We start from the raw sequence: 13,774 nt of genomic DNA, 5'->3' as shown, positions 1-13,774 counted from the left end.
CTACAACACGAAGCAGAATCCAACCGTTAACAAAGAGAAGAATATTCCCAGCACTATCCGGCACGAATAAGGCCTCAACAACAGTGAAGGAGAGCGAATCCTGCAGTTAAAGTTTCGAAAGCGTAAGCAAAACAGCAGAAAAGACCAAGTCAGGCAGGACTCCTTGCTCAGAAACAGTGAAGGAGAGCTAATCCTGCGGTTAAAGTTTAGAAAGCTTAAGCAGAACAGCAGAAAAGACCTTGTCAGGCAGGAGTCGAGGCTCAACAACAGTGAATGAGAGCGGTTAAAGTTTAGAAAGCTTAAGCAAAACAGCAGAAAAAACCTAGTAAGGCAGGAGTCAAGGCTCAAAAACAGTGAATGAAGGGGTTCAAGTTTAGAAAGATTAAACAAAACAGCAGAAAACACCTAGTCAGGCAGGACTCAAGGCTCAACAACAGTGAAGGAGAGTTAATCCTGCGGAAATATTTTAGAAAGCTTAAGCAAAACAGCAGAAAAGTCTAGTCAGGCACGACTCAAGGCTGTGCGTGTGCGTGTGCGTGTGTGTGTGTATGTGCGTGTGTATTTGTGTGTGTGTGTGTGTGTGTGTGTATTGTATCGAATGTATTAACCTGGCCCCTCGCTAATTGCCCTTTGGGACGATTATCGAGGTGTGTTTTTGCGATAGGACTTCTGTAAATGGGCGGCGTTTTACGGTTTTTGTACTTACCCTTCAACGCGACGGGTCAAAATGGTTTTTTAATAATAATATTCGTGTTTATTGATTCCATAAAAACAGAACACAAATGCGGGTCTGCCAAAGCCACAGTGGCTTGAAGGGCAGTTCCCGGCAGCACGTAACACGTCGCAAACCAACAAACAGGCAAAAGTTGCAAAAAAATGATAATTTAGACAAACTAAAAAAGAACAAGAAAAAAAAGAAAGCAGAACTGTTAAAGGCGATAGTGCAGTTCTATGAGACTGGTTTTAATTTTCCTTTGACTATTCATCGAAAAGAAGTCGTGTGGCAAAGAATTCAGGACCATCGGGACATAGTATTCGCGAACATGTTCCCCAAATCTAGTTCTAGTTCGTGGTAAAAGCAAATGATCGCGAGGGCGTAGATCCCGCACAGGAGTGTACGGCTGGCAAAATTGCAGAGACCAAATATACTCAACTACAATTCTTTGCTTGAACAACAAGGTAAAATCGGGAATGCGCAAAACATGAAAGACATCTTTGTTATCAAGATCTGGTGTACCATACAGAACGTGTTTGAATATCGAGCGTAAAATAGCATCCACCTTATTTTTCGAGAAATCAGAGCAAAAGTAAAAACAACAAATTCCGTACATTAATGTGGAATAGGCTAAGGCAAAAGCAATTTGCGTACGTACTGTTAACGAACAAAGTGATCTGAGCCTGTACATCAAACAGGCAGTTTTCCTCAGCTGAGAACATATAAAGGCCTGTGGGTATAATGGGTCTGGCTACGGGGCAACAAACGACCCCGGCTAGCTTCGTTAGAGACGTTGAGCGACGATGTCAGCTCGACGCCCGGAAATGACCCATCCAAAATGCCCCAGAGAGGTACGCGGCGTCCACAAGGGAGACGCCGCGACGGGTTCGACTCACCGACACAGGCGACGACAGGCTCCAAGGGGCCGGGACGAACCAGGGGGTTTATTGGCCGAGTCGTACAGTGCATAATAACGCCAAGGCCGGGTTAAGAACTACACTGTACCGACACGCGTCCGATCGGGGCCAAACAGCGCCCGACCGGCCGGCGCGGCGGGGAGGAGACGAGCCGGCCGGGGGCATGGAGCGCCCCGGTATCCAACTCCCTTCTCCTGGACGTGGGGCGGCGAGGGTGCGATACGATCCGCGGCCCCTCGCGTTCCCTATCCTCCATCCTCCATCTCCTTCCCGAGTCCCTGGAGTCAGGGAGACATCCAGAGAGCTCGCGAGAGAGCCGACCGAGCCCAGAGAGCAGAGTCCTGAGAGAGAGAGGCTCCGAAACGGGCGCGTCCGGTTTTAAGGCGCTGAGGAGAGGAGGCAGGTTCCCGGGCGAGGAGGAGCGACAGCGGCGGCGGGACAGTCGGTGCCCGCCGGCGCGTCGGCCCGCGAGGTTGACGTCACGTGCGCGGGAAAGCGCGCTCGTTCGAACATCGCGCTCGCGGGAGGAGGAAAGGGGATCAAGCGGATCCCCACATCCCCCCCTCCTCAAGACCCGAGCCCGGTCTGAAGGACCGGCTCGCCGACTGCAGGCACAGCACATACCCTACGGGTCCCCAGCCCAAGAAGTCCGCGAATGTCCGCACGTTGGAGTCCACGCCGACACACACACGCCCACACTTCGAAGACACGCCGTTCCAAAGTTCGACACGACGCCAGAGTAGTCGGCACGAGCAGGGGCCGTCTAGATGACTCGCCGGGACACCAGGGAGCCAGGCCCAAGACCGCCAGACCGCGGGGCAGGTTCACGCCGGACGCTCGAGCAACAGGCTCGAGGGTTGAAGCCGCCAGGCGTGGCTCGACCAGCTGCAGCAGGAGAGGGCCACCGGAGGTGGAAGGTAGCCGCAGCTGCAGGGTGCCGTACCGGCTGAAGGTCCCGAAGAAGCACCCAGGGCGCGCTCGCCGAAGGCACCAGGGAGAGGAGCCGCAGCGAGCGACGCCGCGCGAGGCATCGTGAGGGAGTGCCCCGAGAAAGCGCCGGAGCGCCCGAGCTGCAGAGGCGTGCCATGGCCATGGCGAGTGGCGACGTTGAAGCCGCCGGTCGGTGCAGGAGGCGTGTGGCAAGGGCGGTGTGTGGTGCGGCAACTGAAGAACACCGGGCTGGGGACCGAGCCAAGGTACAGTGCTGCAAAAGGGAGACGAGAGGCGAAACCCAAAACTACCTGCCGGGAACAGCGATAGGGGCGTGCAAAGGCTCGGGCCGAAAAAGCGGCCGTAACGCCGATGCCGCGAGAAACTGGGGAGAGCTAACGGCTGCGTAGTGCGTAACAGCGGTCGCACGGAAAGTAGCCGGCATTCCCCGTTTCGCTTCGTCGGCGGCCATCCTCCCCCCCTTCCAAAGCGTCGCTATCGGCGACGAAGGCCTGGAGGGAAGAATACTGGAACGAAGGGCGTGAGGCCCGCGTCGTTCCCTAGGCCGCCGATTGAGTGGCGTGCCCTTCTCCCGCGGTGTCTCTCCGACATCCGCCATGAGAGAGGGTCTACCTGGCGTGTCACGTGGGCTAATTGGGCCAATTCGTGGGCCCGTCGCCTGACGTGACGCGCTTCCGCCCGCCACAGAGAAGAGGGGGCAAACTCGCTGTCCAGCCGGGCGTCGCGAAGAAACCTCTCCGTGGCTGCGGCGTTGGCGCTCGCTGGCGCTCGGTAGGGTTGGTCATGGGGCGGAAACGTCGCCCCGCGCCAACGCTCCGCTCGGACGTGAGGACGCATGATCAGGCCCGCGGAAAAAGCCAAACGGGTGAATATCGCGGTCCTTTGTCCTCATCGCGCATGCCTAGCGCTTCCGCAGGGCGAAAATGTCGCCGATCCGCGAAGCAAACAGCGGCAGCCCGAAAGGAACCGACGACTACAGCTACCGGGGTGGAGTCCCCAAGTGTACGCCGCATTTTGCCGTGGTTGCGCCTCTCGATTGGGTGCATGAAGTGGGATAACTTGCGTGATCCGGACTTCGCGCTGTGGCATGCGCGGCACGAGCGAGAAGAGAAAAGCCTCCTCGCTGTGTGCGCGGCCGGACTATTTCGCAGAGTGACTCAACTTCGTAAAAGTCTTACGGTCGCTCGCTTATCCGGCCTGTCGCGAGTCGGGGAAGCCCAACGCGGCCTCCCTAGACTGCGGCAAATCGTCACCCTAGATGCGCCTCGCGGGGCATTATCGGGTGAGATTTTATCGGCAGAACTCCCATCCGCTCCTTGCAAGCACGGGTCCGAGGCAAAAAATAAAAAACGCGCTTGCAGCAGCCTCGCTGCATAGCGCACGGGACCTACCGCAACACCAGCGGTCATCAGCCTCCGGCGACAGCGTCGCCCGCTCCATCTCGGAGCGCGACTCACACAGAGCCAAACGACGTACTATTTACATATTTACAAAGCGGACCTTCCTGCTGCGTTCGGAGGAGGTTTGTTCTGCCAAAGGCGATGCCGGCGGACATGTGGTCCCCGGGTGCGCCTCTCGTCTGGGGATTGCCATATTCCTGGCTGCGTTCCCTTCGACGATCGCACCGACGAACACATTCGAGCACGTGGTCGCATGTTCCGTCAGGTGCGGCGCGCGTCAGGAACTCCGGGTTAGCGACGGGGGCTAATATCCGCCGCCACGTTCGCGTTTCCCTTCCTTTAGCGCAACGGCAAGAGCGAGGATAGTGGAGATCAACTCGCTACATGCTTGGCCAGGTCGTGGAGCGGCACAACTTCGTAAAGTCTTGCGGCCACTCGCCCAGCCGCCCGCGAGTCACGGAAGTATCGTACACCTTCCTCAAACTGCGGGTGCTCACCACCGTGAAACTCTCAGGGGGAATTTCCTTCGGTGGGATAAACTTCAGCGAGAGACATTGACCATGTAGCAGATACGAATCCGAGAAATAAAAAAAAACGCGCCTGCAGCAGTACAAGCTGCAAAGCGCTCGAGGCTAACCACAATACAAGCGGTTAGTAGCCTCCGGCGACCGCGTCGCCCGCTCACACAGAGCACGACTCACACAGAGCCAGTTAAAATCATATTTACAGCGCGGATCGTTCTGATCACCGGGCACCTGCTCGTCTCTGCTGGATGCAATACCGGCTGACAATGGGTCTGCTCGGTATGCGATATCGCCCGGGAATTGCAACGTTTGCACGCTTAATGCATTCCCTTCGGGGCTCGCACCAACTGGCCGGCGTTCAGCACGTGGCTACGGGGTCAGTCGGGCGCTAGGCGCGTTAGGAACGTTCAAGCGGCCACGGGGGCTCACGTAATGTGTCCGCCACCACGTGGTGCTACCGCTCCCATTGCGCGCGGTGACGTTTTCACGGGCGCAGCTTATATGGCCAGCACGCGTGGTTCGCGTATCCGCTTAAGCCAGCTGAATGCCACGTGGTCCGTCTCCACTACGAACGAACTTTTGTCGACGAAACGGTAAAACTCGTTCAGAACGTGTGGCCCGATCTCTAAGTAGTCCGTAGCACTACGCGGCGAGCGGGCCGCCGTGCTTTGGAAACACGAGATCGTAAAGCGAGCTATGCCTGGGAAACAGAGTGCTCCCCAGTGGGCCTAGCTGCGGACTCAGCGCACTGCATCTCACGCGCGCCGGGCAAGATCGACAACAAAGCGTCGTACAATGCCTGCGCGGGGATGTGCTATGCGGTCCCGGCCGTGTCGTGGAGGCAAAATGCGCTCTTTTGCGACAGGGCCTTGGCGTCCGCGCGTGCGATGATGCACTCGGTAGGACGAATGCGCGTTATCGTCGTCGGAGCAGGATGCTCCCCGACGAGGCGCAAGGGGCTCCTTGGCGAAACGCAAACTTGGCCACAAAAGCCGTTTGTCGTCTGCACGTGGAGATACATTGGCCGCAGGCTAACGTCGTCCGAGCAAGAGGTGTTCTCGTTTCCGACGTAGCGAGCGTATGGCTCTGCTCCAGGTTCATATCGTACGTCAAGTTCGCAGGCTCGGGATCGCCACTACGTTGAGTCGTACAGAACACAGGAGGTGCTGGCGCGGGTCGGGCGATAACTGCCTCGATCCGCGGACAGCGGTGAGCGGCGGGAGCACGTTACGCCGAAGCGTCGTGCTCGGAAGCCGAACCGCTCACCTCACAGTAAATCGCACAGGGACTAAGGCCAAGGGCCTGCTCCGTCGCGCAGTGTCGATACCGTGTTGGGCGCCAATGTGGGTATAATGGGTCTGGCTACGGGGCAACAAACGACCCCGGCTAGCTTCGTTAGAGACGTTGAGCGACGATGTCAGCTCGACGCCCGGAAATGACCCATCCAAAATGCCCCAGAGAGGTACGCGGCGTCCACAAGGGAGACGCCGCGACGGGTTCGACTCACCGACACAGGCGACGACAGGCTCCAAGGGGCCGGGACGAACCAGGGGGTTTATTGGCCGAGTCGTACAGTGCATAATAACGCCAAGGCCGGGTTAAGAACTACACTGTACCGACACGCGTCCGATCGGGGCCAAACAGCGCCCGACCGGCCGGCGCGGCGGGGAGGAGACGAGCCGGCCGGGGGCATGGAGCGCCCCGGTATCCAACTCCCTTCTCCTGGACGTGGGGCGGCGAGGGTGCGATACGATCCGCGGCCCCTCGCGTTCCCTATCCTCCATCCTCCATCTCCTTCCCGAGTCCCTGGAGTCAGGGAGACATCCAGAGAGCTCGCGAGAGAGCCGACCGAGCCCAGAGAGCAGAGTCCTGAGAGAGAGAGGCTCCGAAACGGGCGCGTCCGGTTTTAAGGCGCTGAGGAGAGGAGGCAGGTTCCCGGGCGAGGAGGAGCGACAGCGGCGGCGGGACAGTCGGTGCCCGCCGGCGCGTCGGCCCGCGAGGTTGACGTCACGTGCGCGGGAAAGCGCGCTCGTTCGAACATCGCGCTCGCGGGAGGAGGAAAGGGGATCAAGCGGATCCCCACAGGCCAGATGCGTATTCCAAGACATGTTATAATAAAAAAATATGCCCAAGTATTTAACAGAGTCCACTGGCAAAATAGGAGTGCATTTGCAGTTCGAACAACCAGGGACATGCAAAAAAATTGATGTGACATTCGGTATTGCCTTTAAACTATTATGAAAGCAAACAAATTGAGTTTTTTTGTATTGATTCGAATTTCGTTGCTGCTAAACCACTTCATTATCTATTCACAATCATGTTGCAGATTCCCAACGGCAAGATAGAAGGCACTATGCCTAGAAACAAGCAGAGCGTCATCGGCGTACTGAAATACCCGGGAATGAAGTACACAGTTGAAATATCATTAACATATAAGTCAAAAAGCAATGGTGCCAAGATATACCCTTGTGGAACGCCAGCGTGCAGTACTTGTAGGGAGCTTGTAATTTTACCCAATACGACATTCTGTCGGCGGTTACGAATGTAATTTTCTAATAGCGACAGAAAGGCATACGCAAACCATATTGGTGCAGTTTGTCAGGCATTACATCGTGATTTACAGAATCAAATGCTTTCGATGCATCAAGAAACACCGAACAGGCAAACTCATTGTGATCAATGGCATTATTAAGTACATCCGAAAGGTCATCCAATGCTTTTTGTGTACCCCTTCCAGCAATGAAACCATATTGGTTGGACGAAAGAATGTCGTGTTTTTCGATAAAGGAAGTCATTGTAAAAACTAAATGTTTTTCTAGTACGAGGGCAATTGTTGGCAAAATTGATATACCTCGGTAGCTATTGACACAAATTTTTACGCCTTTCTTGTAAAGAGGTTTAACGAGAGCCCTTTTTAAACCTTGTGGCACAATTTGGGTTGCAATAATATTGTTGATGATGGCAAGAATTACACATTTACGTTCATCAAAATGCTTACAAAGTAATTCAACTGATACACCATCCAAACCTGGTGATTTGCCCTGGTGAAATCCAGATAAGATATACCTTAAACCTTCCTCGGTCCATGGGGGAACAAACGCAGAATCTTTGACAGAACTAGTACTTTGAATCTTCTGATTACTACTAATGGCTTGACCAGCAGCGGAAAAAAAAAACAGTTCAACTCATTAGCGAGGGTAAGTGATGCCGTGCCAAAGTTTTGGGCAATTATATCAGAGGCATGTTTAGCTGTTTTGCCCCGCAACCGATTAATGGTAGACCATGTTTTGGCCGGTCTATTTTGGGAATCGCTGTATACGCTGTGAAAATATTTTCTTTTTTCAGAGCGAAGCACAGCATTCTTTTTGTTACGGGCTGATTTAAATTGTGCTCTTAAATGGTCATTTTTAGGTGAGCGTCTGCAACGGGCCCAGGCCCATTCTCTTTCTAATATTGCTGCAAGCACCGAAGAACTGATCCAAGGACAATCACTGTTCTTTTCGAAGCTTCCAGGATCGTAGTTAACTGGGAAACAAAACAGTCATAAAGATCGCTCGGAGGAGTAGAAGCAAGCAAAAGGTTCCAGTCAAAATTTGCTACTGTCAAGTCCACTTGTCGTTTATCTGTAATTACTATGGAGTGGGATTTCTGCGCATTCGATACGGCATTGTTAGAATCACTGAATACCCGGCACCCGACGAAAAAGTGATCGGTCATTTTCTGTTCAATAATGAAAGAAACCAGTTTCTTATGTTCGAAGCGGACATTCACATGATCAATGCATGATGACACTATCTTGTCACCTCGAAGCTCGACACGGGTTGGACTATTTATCGCAGCTTCAATTCCTTTATCTGCAAAGTGTTTAAATGATCAACAACCAATGGTTGCTTATTTTTTATTGTGTTGATATTTACCTTCCCCACCATGCAAAAGTAACCGGAGGGAATGCGTATGTCATTTATTTCTTTGATAAAGCGTCGAGTGTTTAGGTTAGGGGGCCGATAGATTGCAAGCAATCTGATATCTGACGTTTCATTGTGAACATAAATCATGAGGGATTCAGCGGTCACGAGCGAAAAATCGAGCTGATCAGAAGCCCAGTTATTCTTCACGAACACTGCGATGCCGCCCTCTGCCTCATTGCTACGCGTGCGAAAAAAACTAGAATAGCCTGCTAACGAAAATGGGTGGGTTATGTTCTCCACAACGTTTATTTCTGCTAGTACGAAACCATCAAGTGCATCTTTCAAATTGTAAACAATACAGGAAAATTGGTCCCAGTGCTTACGTACACTTCGAATGTTAACATGAATACATGTAAAAAAAACCTAGAGTGGTTGACAGGAAAGCATTATAAAAAACCGAGAAATCTTTAAATAAAAGAAAGTCTGATGCCATGAAAGAATCTGGTACGTAGGATTACTCATCTCCTTTAAGCCAGCTGTGTAAGGCGAATTGCAGGCGACACGCGAATAGAAGGATCACCCTCCCTCTTCTTGAGGCACGTGTGGCCGTTTTTTACCCAAACGAACTTATAGGATTTGTCCTTCGCCGCCGTACGCGCAACCCAGTACAGCTCCCTGTTTTTCTTCGCCAAGTTTTCCGAGAAAAACACAACTGGAAGCTCACCGTTCTTAGCACATTCTCTGAGTTTTGAACGCTTATCCAACCAGAGGTTCCTAACTTTGACCGAAGTGAACCTAACCAAAACAGGTGCCGGCTTATTTCGAAGAGAGGCTAGTACCTTGGTGTGCCCGCCGCTTTGCAGCGACGAGCTGTAATGCAGAGACCACCCACGGTGAGAAAGAATCCGGCTCGAGGAGGACCCACGAGACCGGTCTGCCCAACCAGATGCCATGTACCGGGCATCTGGGATGGGTAAGGCGGGAGCACAAGACTCTCGGAAAAAAAAAAGATACGCTTACCTGAATGGAAATGGGTGGAAGCCTCAGCCAACGTCATTGTTGGTTGTTTGGGGTGCGGGGGTCAAAATCGTGGAGGTGGGGGCTGCCCGAAGCGCCAGCACTGCCCACCGGAATCCCACCTGCCAAATCGCAGGGACAGGGCGAACCCACCGTCTCCTACTCGGGACACGCAAAATGGAACGCGCTCCCTGTACTGCTGCGCAAAGGGCGACTAGCAGTTGAGGACTTGCCTCCAGCAGAGTTCCCAGTGCGCGCGCAGTACCCGAGTAGCCTGACGCGTCCACGGGGGCATAGTGTGTAATACAGATAACCACCCATCCGTAGTGTTCAGGACCGAGAAACCACTCGCGGACTCTGTCATATCCGACGAGCAACTGGTCTAGGGTGACATTACCCCTAACGGAGACCTCCGGCCGATTGCTCACCGGGGTCCCGGATGGGGTAGAGGTCAGCCCTGACACAGTTTGTGCATGAGCCGCTAGGTGGGTAGGTCGAGTCCGTGGCCACCCCAGCTAGGCAGAAGTGGTTGGCAAATCCGGGATTACACGCACCCCTGGTGTGTGGTGGTTGGACGGCGGGCTGAGTTGGCCCAGCACTCCTGAAACTCTGAAAACCCTTGGTTCCACCACACGGCCGTTGAGGCCAGTTGCCGCGCACCCCTTTAGCCGTCGGGCTCGGGAGCCGGACGTTTCCCGTGGGACACCCCATGGAGGCGGGTGCGGGCAGGGGGAATGTACGCCCACTCCTACTACTCCCCCCGGAGCAGATGGTCAATGATGGTCACCGGAGCAGATGGTCACCGGAAGAAAAAGGGTGCCAAGCTTATCAGCAAAATTTGTTGTAACCGCTGTCGTGTTACTACACGCCATCGGTTATGACGTTTTTAAATTGCTTTACCGCCTGGAAGTTTCTTACACAAGGCCCTCGTGTTCATAAGAAGTCTATAATTATATTGAGTGGAATAGAACAAGCTTATGAACGACACCCAAATAATCATTTTAAACATGCCGGTCATTCTTGTTGCTCTCACCTGGCCCAGGGCCGAGAATGCTAAATGGTCAAGGGGAGCGTTATTTATCAGGTAGACACGAAACATCCCTTTCGGTTGACATATTAGCATTACTCTTCCCAAGATTGCATTGTAAGCAGGGCGAAATATAATCGCGTGGCAACGTATTAGGGGGAAATTAGGGCGCGCAACTGACATACGACAGCTGGAGCCTTATCTAGTTATTGCGATACCGTGAAATGGCTGTCACGGGAAGGGGTAGATAAGTGTGAGTAAATGAGAAAGAGACAGGAAGAAAAACGGAAAACTCACCTTAAATTATTTTGTGTCTGTGTACGGGAGCAGAATGTCAGCTTTGTTATCTGTTGTCGGCCGTAGTTCCTACCTGTATTCTAAATTCCGAGCCTCCTCAGCTTCGCTAGTTCTCCCCATGCACAACGTGGAAGGGCTTATAGCCTTTTTTTCTTTTACAAATCGTGAGCTTCTAGCATGTTTTTGAAGCTTGCTTGACCATGGAGTTCTTCGTTGTTCACCTATGATCATGCTGTTAATTTTGTATATGTAGCTTATGCTTTCGTGGTCCTTGTGTTCAGAATACCTCAAAGGGACCCTGAAACACTTTTTCCAACTTTTTTTTTGAAATCTTAAATGCTTGCAGAGCGTAGTCACCCAACACACTCAGTACTTAAATTTGGGGGCCGCAAAGTACCTCAGACAAATATTACTGCTCTATGGCCATCAGATAACTTGTAAACTCACTCCAAATATTTTTCTCTCTTTCCAGGTCTTCACGTTCTTCGACGGCTCGAATTACGTCCCTAAGGCCATGTTGCGGCTGTTGGCCGGTTTTCCTTCAGTTGCAGCAATGAACGCTTTTCGATAGCAACTTGAAAAAAAAAAAAGCCACAAAAACAAAGCAGAAATTGAAGGGGTATCTGGTGAGAGGATCAAATCACTCAGTGCCGCTCCGTGTTGGCGATAACTATAGCTTTCACAGTGGTTCCAGGCGCGAAGGAAAGAGTGAAAGCGCTTATTGAAAGTGTTGCAGACTCCCTTTAACATCGTCAGACTGACTTTCTTCATAATCGTTAAGATTGACCTGGCTATAAAAGAAAAAGAAAAATTGCGAATAAAATATTACACTCGGTCTCCTGTGACGACTCGACACTTACCGCTATTAATAATTGTCACTCATCCCAGACGATCTTTTATTATAGCCATTCTATCAACTTTCAAATCTCTAGAAAAATATGACGGAAAAGAAGAACGCGCATAATAAAGTAACGATGGAAGAAATAGAGAAGAAACGTAGTGGGTGCTGGTCATAAGCAATACAAACATGTCTCAGAACTGCTCCTAATACATGCCAAACTCATCGCAGTGAAGGAAACTGCCACGATCAATGTCCCCTTCCGGAGCGCTAAGAAAGCTTAAGTTTTTTAAACCCCACCCGCCATGACCCCCAATGCAAAGAAACTGCTGTTTATGTATCTTTCCTATAGAAACTTCTTGCATATAATCTCGCATTCCCTGCACTCGAAACACTTCAGTGCGCAGGAACCTCCGGCTGCCATTCCTCAACCAGTTTAACTAACCTTTCGCTGAAACTCGTACAACAAATAAAAGAGACATCAAAGAATAGCGTGCTCACAAGCTCCCTTTTCTACCACTCTGACAGTGTGAGAGTTTGGCCGCACCCCACCGCTTCCCCCTCGTCAGTTCCTTCGAGACCATCAATGTCCGTATAGCCTCCTTTAATCAGGAAGGCGAGCCAAACCCCGAAAATAACTCCGCCGCACCCCTGTAAAAGCCCTTCGTGCACCCGCGTTGGAATTACCCCAGGCGGCAACAAAATCCGTTTCTTGCATGCTGCGAGGATATAACATGTTGTAACTGATACTTCGACATGTAACAGATCCTCGCACTCCTGTGTGTTCTCGTTAATCTCCGGCGGGAGTTATCTTGTTTCTTTTTAAGCGAGCTGGAAACTCAAGTGGGGCTCCTATTCCCGTTTACTTTCTTTTGTGAGCGTATCCCTCTCGCACTTCTAAATCAACCGGAGTGGACACATTTCACCAGCGTTGTTTCAAGTCAGCAGGAAGCAGCGATGCCACGGCGAGGTCAAGGAATCAGCATGTGGTCCTTGATGCACGAAGCCACTTACGTTCATCGAGATTTAGAGCGCTTGGGTTTCTGAGATGCCGATCTACTGCTGCTGAAGGCGAGAAAGCCGATCCCTCAGTGTTTCTGCGACGTTGCGGTCAGCCTACAATGTACGCAAAGTCGTTACCAAAGTGTGGCTTCTAGTCCTGTTGTATCTCCTTGGCGCTGCTTTAGGAGAGGATTAGTTTTGTATAGCGTGAATAGTTTACAGCGTGTTTTTTTAGCTCCCTGATGGCCGTTTGCATGTACCATTATGGCTTGTGTCTCACGTGACCGAAAGGTGTTAGGCTAAAATCGTGGTTATTGTGACGGGTGCGCGAAAGCCTTGCTGTAACCGCGGCAATGTGATGGACAGCGATGGTCGGGGGACGCTGGGAAGCAGTAAAAGGAAGCTTGGATGTGGACAATCCATCGCGCCGCAATTACTTTCAAAAAAATTGATTGATTGATTGATTGATTGATTGATTGATTGATTGATTGATTGATTGATTGATTGATTGATTGATTGATTGATTGATTGATTGATTGATTGTAGAAAAAAGGCGAAATGAATAAGGTGGAAAATGGTGAGAAGTGACAGAGGCGATAAGATCAAAAGAGCTTACAAATTGCTTATACACCGTATTCGAATAAGGTCTTTAGTCCACCTAACGCACACCGAGGGCACTATAGGTACTGTCCCGTTTGTGTCCCTTACTTTGAGTTGACAGGAGACATGGGAGAAGGGGCCGTCATTCGCGGATCAGACACCGAAAGAGATACCGCTGTTAAACAAAAATGGAAACTTTCTTCGACCAGCGAGATGTAACCAAGACCTGTGCCAGTGTTGTGGAAGATTGTTCGGCAGGGCATGGGAAGCGATGAGTTCATCAGAGCAACGTGAGTGCATGACCATGTTTAATGGAAAAGGTTAGGGTAAAAGATTTTGGAGCCTTGGCTCCCTTTTCTTTTATTGTACTAACTTTAATTTTTCGTTTTAGTTTTTTAATTTAACCTGCTATAGCTCTGCTGGTGCGGGTTGTTCCCGGTTTTATAAATTTGCTCTTATTTACAGAGAACGCAAATTTCTAACGTGTGGTCAATGAAAGAAACTTTTGCGGAGAGTGTTAAACAGTAATGATTCCGTTTATGAGTGATATCCGTATGAGTTTGGGATATCGATATGTG

This window comes from Haemaphysalis longicornis, unplaced genomic scaffold, assembly GCF_048455015.1.
Source record: "Haemaphysalis longicornis isolate Haplotype H1 unplaced genomic scaffold, Haemaphysalis longicornis Haplotype H1 scaffold_112, whole genome shotgun sequence".
Lineage (NCBI taxonomy): Eukaryota > Metazoa > Arthropoda > Arachnida > Ixodida > Ixodidae > Haemaphysalis > Haemaphysalis longicornis.
The sequence above is the reverse complement of the archived record's forward strand: the minus strand, read 5'-3'. Positions refer to the sequence as shown.